This window comes from Salvelinus namaycush, unplaced genomic scaffold, assembly GCF_016432855.1.
Source record: "Salvelinus namaycush isolate Seneca unplaced genomic scaffold, SaNama_1.0 Scaffold2647, whole genome shotgun sequence".
In the NCBI taxonomy this organism is placed as follows: Eukaryota; Metazoa; Chordata; class Actinopteri; order Salmoniformes; family Salmonidae; genus Salvelinus; species Salvelinus namaycush.
In genome coordinates, this window is record NW_024059505.1 from 26,623 (window position 1) to 34,650 (window position 8,028).

Genomic DNA, 8,028 nt, shown 5'->3' on the forward strand with positions numbered 1-8,028 from the left:
AAAAGTCCAGGTTTGGATGGTTTAACAAATGAATTCTATAAAGCTTTTGTGGATATTTTGGCACCCATTTTATTGAAGGTTTTTCAGTATATGGAAGAGAATAAGGAAATCCCTGAGTCTATGTCAATTGGTATGTTAACCATCTTGTTTAAAAATAGAGGCAGTAGGTTAAAGTTAGAAAATTATAGGCCTATTAGTCTTCTGAATTCAGATTATAAAATACTGACTAAAGTTTTGGCTAATAGGATGAAAATGGTGATTGGAAGTATTATTACATCAACACAAGCCTACGGAATACCCGGAAGAGATGTTGCCGATGTAATTTGTACAATTAGAGATGTTGTTAATCAAATGAAAAATGAAGGTGGTATAGTTTTAAGTTTAGATTTTAAGAAAGCTTTTGATAAAGTGGAACATAGTTTTCTACTACAGACTTTGGAGAGGTTTGGTTTTGGGCCAAAATTTGTATCTTGGATTAACTTGTTGTATAGTGGAGCAAAAAGTTGTGTTAAATGTAACGGAGTGTTAACAGATACTTTCCCTATAGAGAGGTCAGTAAGGCAGGGTTGTCCTTTGTCAGCTCTGTTGTACAGTGTTTCTACGGAACCTTTAGCTGTTTTAATACTTGGAGACAAAGAGGTGAGGGGTGTTGGAATCCCAGGTGGTGGTGTCAGTGTTATACATCAGTACGCTGATGACACTACTTTTACTGTGAAGGATGTAGGTAGCATTGAAAGCATTATGAAAATCATAGATATCTATTGTAAGGCATCGGGGGCTGAAGTTAATATAGAGAAGACGGAAATTATGTTCTTTGGGGATATCAATGCAAATAAGTGTGAGATTCCATTTAAGGTAGCTAAGGATTTTATGAAGGTGCTGGGAGTACATATTGGTGTAGAGGAGAAAGAGGCAAGGGATATAACTTGGACAGGGATCCTCAATAAAATCAAGCAAACTTTGAATTTCTGGAAAAATAGAAAATTAAAGTTAAAAGGTAAAATAATTGTAGTAAATGCTTTGGTATCATCTAAACTTGTGTATGTTTTGGGAGTTCTAGACATGCCAGAGTGGGTTCTAAATGAATTGAATAATGTGGTGTCTAATTTTATATGGGATGGTAAAGGTGTTAGAATTGCGCAGAAAACATTGATAGCAGACTATGATGATGGAGGTTTAAAACTTGTAGATTTGGATGTTAAAAGAAAAGCTATTAGGATAAAAATAGTAAAGAAATATTTGTATGACAGCTTAGATTATGGCTGGAAACATTTTTTCAAAGTCTATTTAGATGAGAGTGGTGGATGTGAAGATAATGGTTTGTTGATGGGTCTTAAAAGGAAAATGTGTGAAAAGGTACCAGATTTTTATAAAGAAGTGTTAAATGCATGGGCAGAGTTGTTGCCTAATGTGTATTATGAGTGTGGGCATATTGACCTAATTATGAATCATCCTGTTTTTCTGAATGAGAAACTTAAGTACAAAGAAAAGGTGTTATATAGTGAAGTATTCATGAGTGCAGGTCTTAGACAAATAAAAGATTACACATATGAGGTAATTCCAGGTTTTTTTCCTGAGGAAGCTATTTTTGATACCATCCATGAATGGGATGTAGAGGTGGGTAGGGGAACAGTGAGAAATATGTATGAGAAGATAAAAGAAAGTATACCAAGTAAATGGGTGGATTTAATAAATAGTGAAGTTGTTAGGGAAGATTTATTTGTCTTTCCAAATTTGTTTATTGGTAACAGTAAGGAGAAGGCTCATTTATCTAGTATCCCAGTGAAAAGATTCTATAAAATAATGGTAGAGAAAAATGTGAAAAGGCCAGCTGCGGAGAAAGTTTGGAAAGGAATTTTTCCGACTTTGGACGTAAAAAAGATATGGAAAACTTTAAATGTAAAATATAATAGTATGGAATGTGAAAGTAACGATTTTAAAATAAGGCATAATCGTATATATACAAAAGTGGTTTTACATCAAATCAATAGGGAAATAAATAGAGAATGTGACTTATGTGGTGAGTCACCGGAAAATTTAATGCATTTGTTTGTGGAATGTAAGGAGTTAAAAGATTTATTTTGTAAAGTAAAGGGAATGATTCATAGAAACTGGGGGGGTGATATTTTGAAAAAATATGTGTGGGATGAATTGGTGTTATTTGGCGTGTCTGGTAAATGTGAGGGTGTTAATGTGGGTTTGTTGAATGTTGTTTTGAGTTTCTTGAGGTATGCTATTTTTTGTAGGAGGAATTATGCTTTTTTTGAGGGGAAGAAGGTAAGGGTGTGGGATATTTTTGTAGTATTGTTAAAGAAGCATATAGATATGTTTTATTGTTATGGAAAGGAATGTTTTGATGAAGCTTTTGTGGAGGGGAGTGGGTTGATTTCAAACGTGGATGGTGGAAGAATCACTTATAATTTTTGAAAGTATTGGTATGTTTATTAATTTATTGGTTTTCATAGTTGTTCGGAAGAGTTGATTTCAACATGCCTGTTTTGTGAGATTGGAATTTATGTTAGGCTTTTATTAGTTTTTGTTGTATTTTATTTATTTGAGTTCTTTGATTTGATAGGGGGTGAATTGTTCACCTGCCTATGTTAGTCTCGGTTTTTGTGTATTGTACATTTGATAAAATATTGTAATTGAAACTTTTTTATAATAAAAAAAAAAAAAAAAAAAAATATGCCCGATCTCGTCTGATCTCGGAAGCTAAGCAGGGTCGGGCCTGGTTAGTACTTGGATGGGAGACCGCCTGGGAATACCAGGTGCTGTAAGCCTTTTGTCCACTAGGGGGTGTGGCATTATTTCATCAGCAACACTGCCTTGTAGTAAGCATTTGATGCTGAATTGACTAAATGCAGCTTCTATGGGCTAGTCTCCCCTGCCCTTTTAATACGATCAAAGTTCCTTGTGTTGTCAGGGAGCAACTGCCTTTTATTCATAAGACAAATAAGAATATTGTTACTGAATGCAGCTTGTGTGTGCTCTGTGCTCCCTCGCCCTGTTCAAATGATCAAAGGAAATAATGCTGGTGAGGAGTGGAACTGGACTGGTGTCTGATGGCCCTGTGTTTTCCATGTTGGAATTACAACCCTTCTTTTATGGAGTAAATCAAAAGCACAAGAGAATCTGAGATGTTATCGATAATAAATCAATTGGTTTCATGCATTTGTCTGTGTGTGTGTGTGTGTCTGAATGTGATTGTATTTCGTCATATCGCAAACATTTGTGATATCAGATAGGTTAAGATATTAAAAAGTAATTGGTGATTTTTTCGACAGTGTTGCATGATGGGAATCTAGTGGTTCACTGATATAATCTAGTAAACAAAATAAACTACTTTTTCACCACTCTGTGTGCAAGTGCATTCCTAAACGGCATTTAACGCAGGTCGATGTGATATGATATTATCACAACAAAAAGTGGTTCCCGTTAGCGGAAAATGTTGGCACTGGAGAGACTTGCCCTCCACTAAGCAGAAGATATACTGTGATCAAGAAGGTGGTTGACCCAGTGTGGGGCTCAGCCATTCCACTCTGGCTGGGCTGACCCCTTTTGAATTTTCCAAATGTGGGAATCTCGAATGCAAAATTTATGGTAGTGGTCGTTTGCAAAATTTATGGTAGTGGTCGTTTGCGCTTTACCCTGATATCTTTGTTAATGATAAACCGTTGCTTGGCGGCAGGCTTAAGGATGACTTGAGTCAACCGACTGTGCTTATGGAGATCTTTGAAGTCAGTTGTGAAAGAGACTTTGTGGACCAATCGAAAGGTGGAAACATTTGTTTGTAGCAAAACATTGTTGGCATTTTGTCTAAACATTATGTTGCGAAATGCAGCATTGTATTTATGCCACGCTGGTACTTCAATCAAGAGATAGTTGAGAAGCCACTCTAACCCCCCCCGGTCATGATGTGTCATACGCGCCCCATGCGCTTCCAATATGAAATTGTCCATACATGCGTTCCTCCTTAGCACAGAACAATGCAATAGGTTTTCAACATCCAGAGCTTTTGTGTATTTATTGTGGCTAGTAGGATAGCTGCATGGGAAACTGTTGCTGATGATGTATTTGTCAGAAGTCATTGTATTTGTCCGTTTTTTCCCACAAGGCTGAAATATGTGCCCTCGCTTTGAAATGTTAGCAAGGTTTGTTTGTATTTCATCCAACTATCTGTGCTAAAAAGTGATGGCTACAGTATATGTAATTTCTTCCACTTTTTGAGTGAGCCAAAGTTCAAGCTGCTTATCTAATTGGTGAGAATGCAATGTCTGTTTATCAGACTCACTTTGACTTTATATGGTGTACCAAGAGATGTACCTTCGCTTACGGCCATACCAGCCTGAATATGCCCGATCTCGTCTGATCTCGGAAGCTAAGCAGGGTCGGGCCTGGTTAGTACTTGGATGGGAGACCGCCTGGGAATACCAGGTGCTGTAAGCCTTTTGTCCACTAGGGGGTGTGGCATTATTTCATCAGCAACACTGCCTTGTAGTAAGCATTTGATGCTGAATTGACTAAATGCAGCTTCTATGGGCTAGTCTCCCCTGCCCTTTTAATACGATCAAAGTTCCTTGTGTTGTCAGGGAGCAACTGCCTTTTATGCATAAGACAAATAAGAATATTGTTACTGAATGCAGCTTGTGTGTGCTCTGTGCTCCCTCGCCCTGTTCAAATGATCAAAGGAAATAATGCTGGTGAGGAGTGGAACTGGACTGGTGTCTGATGGCCCTGTGTTTTCCATGTTGGAATTACAACCCTTCTTTTATGGAGTAAATCAAAAGCACAAGAGAATCTGAGATGTTATCGATAATAAATCAATTGGTTTCATGCATTTGTCTGTGTGTGTGTGTGTGTGTCTGAATGTGATTGTATTTCGTCATATCGCAAACATTTGTGATATCAGATAGGTTAAGATATTAAAAAGTAATTGGTGATTTTTTCGACAGTGTTGCATGATGGGAATCTAGTGGTTCACTGATATAATCTAGTAAACAAAATAAACTACTTTTTCACCACTCTGTGTGCAAGTGCATTCCTAAACGGCATTTAACGCAGGTCGATGTGATATGATATTATCACAACAAAAAGTGGTTCCCGTTAGCGGAAAATGTTGGCACTGGAGAGACTTGCCCTCCACTAAGCAGAAGAGATACTGTGATCAAGAAGGTGGTTGACCCAGTGTGGGGCTCAGCCATTCCACTCTGGCTGGGCTGACCCCTTTTGAATTTTCCAAATGTGGGAATCTCGAATGCAAAATTTATGGTAGTGGTCGTTTGCAAAATTTATGGTAGTGGTCGTTTGCGCTTTACCCTGATATCTTTGTTAATGATAAACCGTTGCTTGGCGGCAGGCTTAAGGATGACTTGAGTCAACCGACTGTGCTTATGGAGATCTTTGAAGTCAGTTGTGAAAGAGACTTTGTGGACCAATCGAAAGGTGGAAACATTTGTTTGTAGCAAAACATTGTTGGCATTTTGTCTAAACATTATGTTGCGAAATGCAGCATTGTATTTATGCCACGCTGGTACTTCAATCAAGAGATAGTTGAGAAGCCACTCTAACCCCCCCGGTCATGATGTGTCATACGCGCCCCATGCGCTTCCAATATGAAATTGTCCATACATGCGTTCCTCCTTAGCACAGAACAATGCAATAGGTTTTCAACATCCAGAGCTTTTGTGTATTTATTGTGGCTAGTAGGATAGCTGCATGGGAAACTGTTGCTGATGATGTATTTGTCAGAAGTCATTGTATTTGTCCGTTTTTTCCCACAAGGCTGAAATATGTGCCCTCGCTTTGAAATGTTAGCAAGGTTTGTTTGTATTTCATCCAACTATCTGTGCTAAAAAGTGATGGCTACAGTATATGTAATTTCTTCCACTTTTTGAGTGAGCCAAAGTTCAAGCTGCTTATCTAATTGGTGAGAATGCAATGTCTGTTTATCAGACTCACTTTGACTTTATATGGTGTACCAAGAGATGTACCTTCGCTTACGGCCATACCAGCCTGAATATGCCCGATCTCGTCTGATCTCGGAAGCTAAGCAGGGTCGGGCCTGGTTAGTACTTGGATGGGAGACCGCCTGGGAATACCAGGTGCTGTAAGCCTTTTGTCCACTAGGGGGTGTGGCATTATTTCATCAGCAACACTGCCTTGTAGTAAGCATTTGATGCTGAATTGACTAAATGCAGCTTCTATGGGCTAGTCTCCCCTGCCCTTTTAATACGATCAAAGTTCCTTGTGTTGTCAGGGAGCAACTGCCTTTTATGCATAAGACAAATAAGAATATTGTTACTGAATGCAGCTTGTGTGTGCTCTGTGCTCCCTCGCCCTGTTCAAATGATCAAAGGAAATAATGCTGGTGAGGAGTGGAACTGGACTGGTGTCTGATGGCCCTGTGTTTTCCATGTTGGAATTACAACCCTTCTTTTATGGAGTAAATCAAAAGCACAAGAGAATCTGAGATGTTATCGATAATAAATCAATTGGTTTCATGCATTTGTCTGTGTGTGTGTGTGTGTCTGAATGTGATTGTATTTCGTCATATCGCAAACATTTGTGATATCAGATAGGTTAAGATATTAAAAAGTAATTGGTGATTTTTTCGACAGTGTTGCATGATGGGAATCTAGTGGTTCACTGATATAATCTAGTAAACAAAATAAACTACTTTTTCACCACTCTGTGTGCAAGTGCATTCCTAAACGGCATTTAACGCAGGTCGATGTGATATGATATTATCACAACAAAAAGTGGTTCCCGTTAGCGGAAAATGTTGGCACTGGAGAGACTTGCCCTCCACTAAGCAGAAGAGATACTGTGATCAAGAAGGTGGTTGACCCAGTGTGGGGCTCAGCCATTCCACTCTGGCTGGGCTGACCCCTTTTGAATTTTCCAAATGTGGGAATCTCGAATGCAAAATTTATGGTAGTGGTCGTTTGCAAAATTTATGGTAGTGGTCGTTTGCGCTTTACCCTGATATCTTTGTTAATGATAAACCGTTGCTTGGCGGCAGGCTTAAGGATGACTTGAGTCAACCGACTGTGCTTATGGAGATCTTTGAAGTCAGTTGTGAAAGAGACTTTGTGGACCAATCGAAAGGTGGAAACATTTGTTTGTAGCAAAACATTGTTGGCATTTTGTCTAAACATTATGTTGCGAAATGCAGCATTGTATTTATGCCACGCTGGTACTTCAATCAAGAGATAGTTGAGAAGCCACTCTAACCCCCCCCGGTCATGATGTGTCATACGCGCCCCATGCGCTTCCAATATGAAATTGTCCATACATGCGTTCCTCCTTAGCACAGAACAATGCAATAGGTTTTCAACATCCAGAGCTTTTGTGTATTTATTGTGGCTAGTAGGATAGCTGCATGGGAAACTGTTGCTGATGATGTATTTGTCAGAAGTCATTGTATTTGTCCGTTTTTTCCCACAAGGCTGAAATATGTGCCCTCGCTTTGAAATGTTAGCAAGGTTTGTTTGTATTTCATCCAACTATCTGTGCTAAAAAGTGATGGCTACAGTATATGTAATTTCTTCCACTTTTTGAGTGAGCCAAAGTTCAAGCTGCTTATCTAATTGGTGAGAATGCAATGTCTGTTTATCAGACTCACTTTGACTTTATATGGTGTACCAAGAGATGTACCTTCGCTTACGGCCATACCAGCCTGAATATGCCCGATCTCGTCTGATCTCGGAAGCTAAGCAGGGTCGGGCCTGGTTAGTACTTGGATGGGAGACCGCCTGGGAATACCAGGTGCTGTAAGCCTTTTGTCCACTAGGGGGTGTGGCATTATTTCATCAGCAACACTGCCTTGTAGTAAGCATTTGATGCTGAATTGACTAAATGCAGCTTCTATGGGCTAGTCTCCCCTGCCCTTTTAATACGATCAAAGTTCCTTGTGTTGTCAGGGAGCAACTGCCTTTTATGCATAAGACAAATAAGAATATTGTTACTGAATGCAGCTTGTGTGTGCTCTGTGCTCCCTCGCCCTGTTCAAATGATCAAAGGAAATAA

General features: G+C 39.1%; 3 non-coding genes and 3 pseudogenes across 3 annotated transcripts; all 6 read left to right on the forward strand.

The window, feature by feature from the left end:
* The first annotated feature begins 3,471 nt into the window (after positions 1-3,471).
* LOC120039336 lies at positions 3,472-3,621 on the forward strand (annotated as a pseudogene).
* Positions 3,622-4,327: 706 nt separating this feature from the next.
* Positions 4,328-4,446, forward strand: LOC120039340. The gene has a single exon (XR_005475376.1). It is a non-coding gene; the product is annotated as a 5S ribosomal RNA (ribosomal RNA).
* Positions 4,447-5,139: 693 nt separating this feature from the next.
* LOC120039337 lies at positions 5,140-5,289 on the forward strand (annotated as a pseudogene).
* Positions 5,290-5,994: 705 nt separating this feature from the next.
* On the forward strand, positions 5,995-6,113 carry LOC120039341. Its single transcript, XR_005475377.1, has one exon. It is a non-coding gene; the product is annotated as a 5S ribosomal RNA (ribosomal RNA).
* Positions 6,114-6,804: 691 nt separating this feature from the next.
* Positions 6,805-6,954, forward strand: LOC120039338 (annotated as a pseudogene).
* Positions 6,955-7,660: 706 nt separating this feature from the next.
* On the forward strand, positions 7,661-7,779 carry LOC120039325. The gene has a single exon (XR_005475372.1). It is a non-coding gene; the product is annotated as a 5S ribosomal RNA (ribosomal RNA).
* Positions 7,780-8,028: the final 249 nt, after the last annotated feature.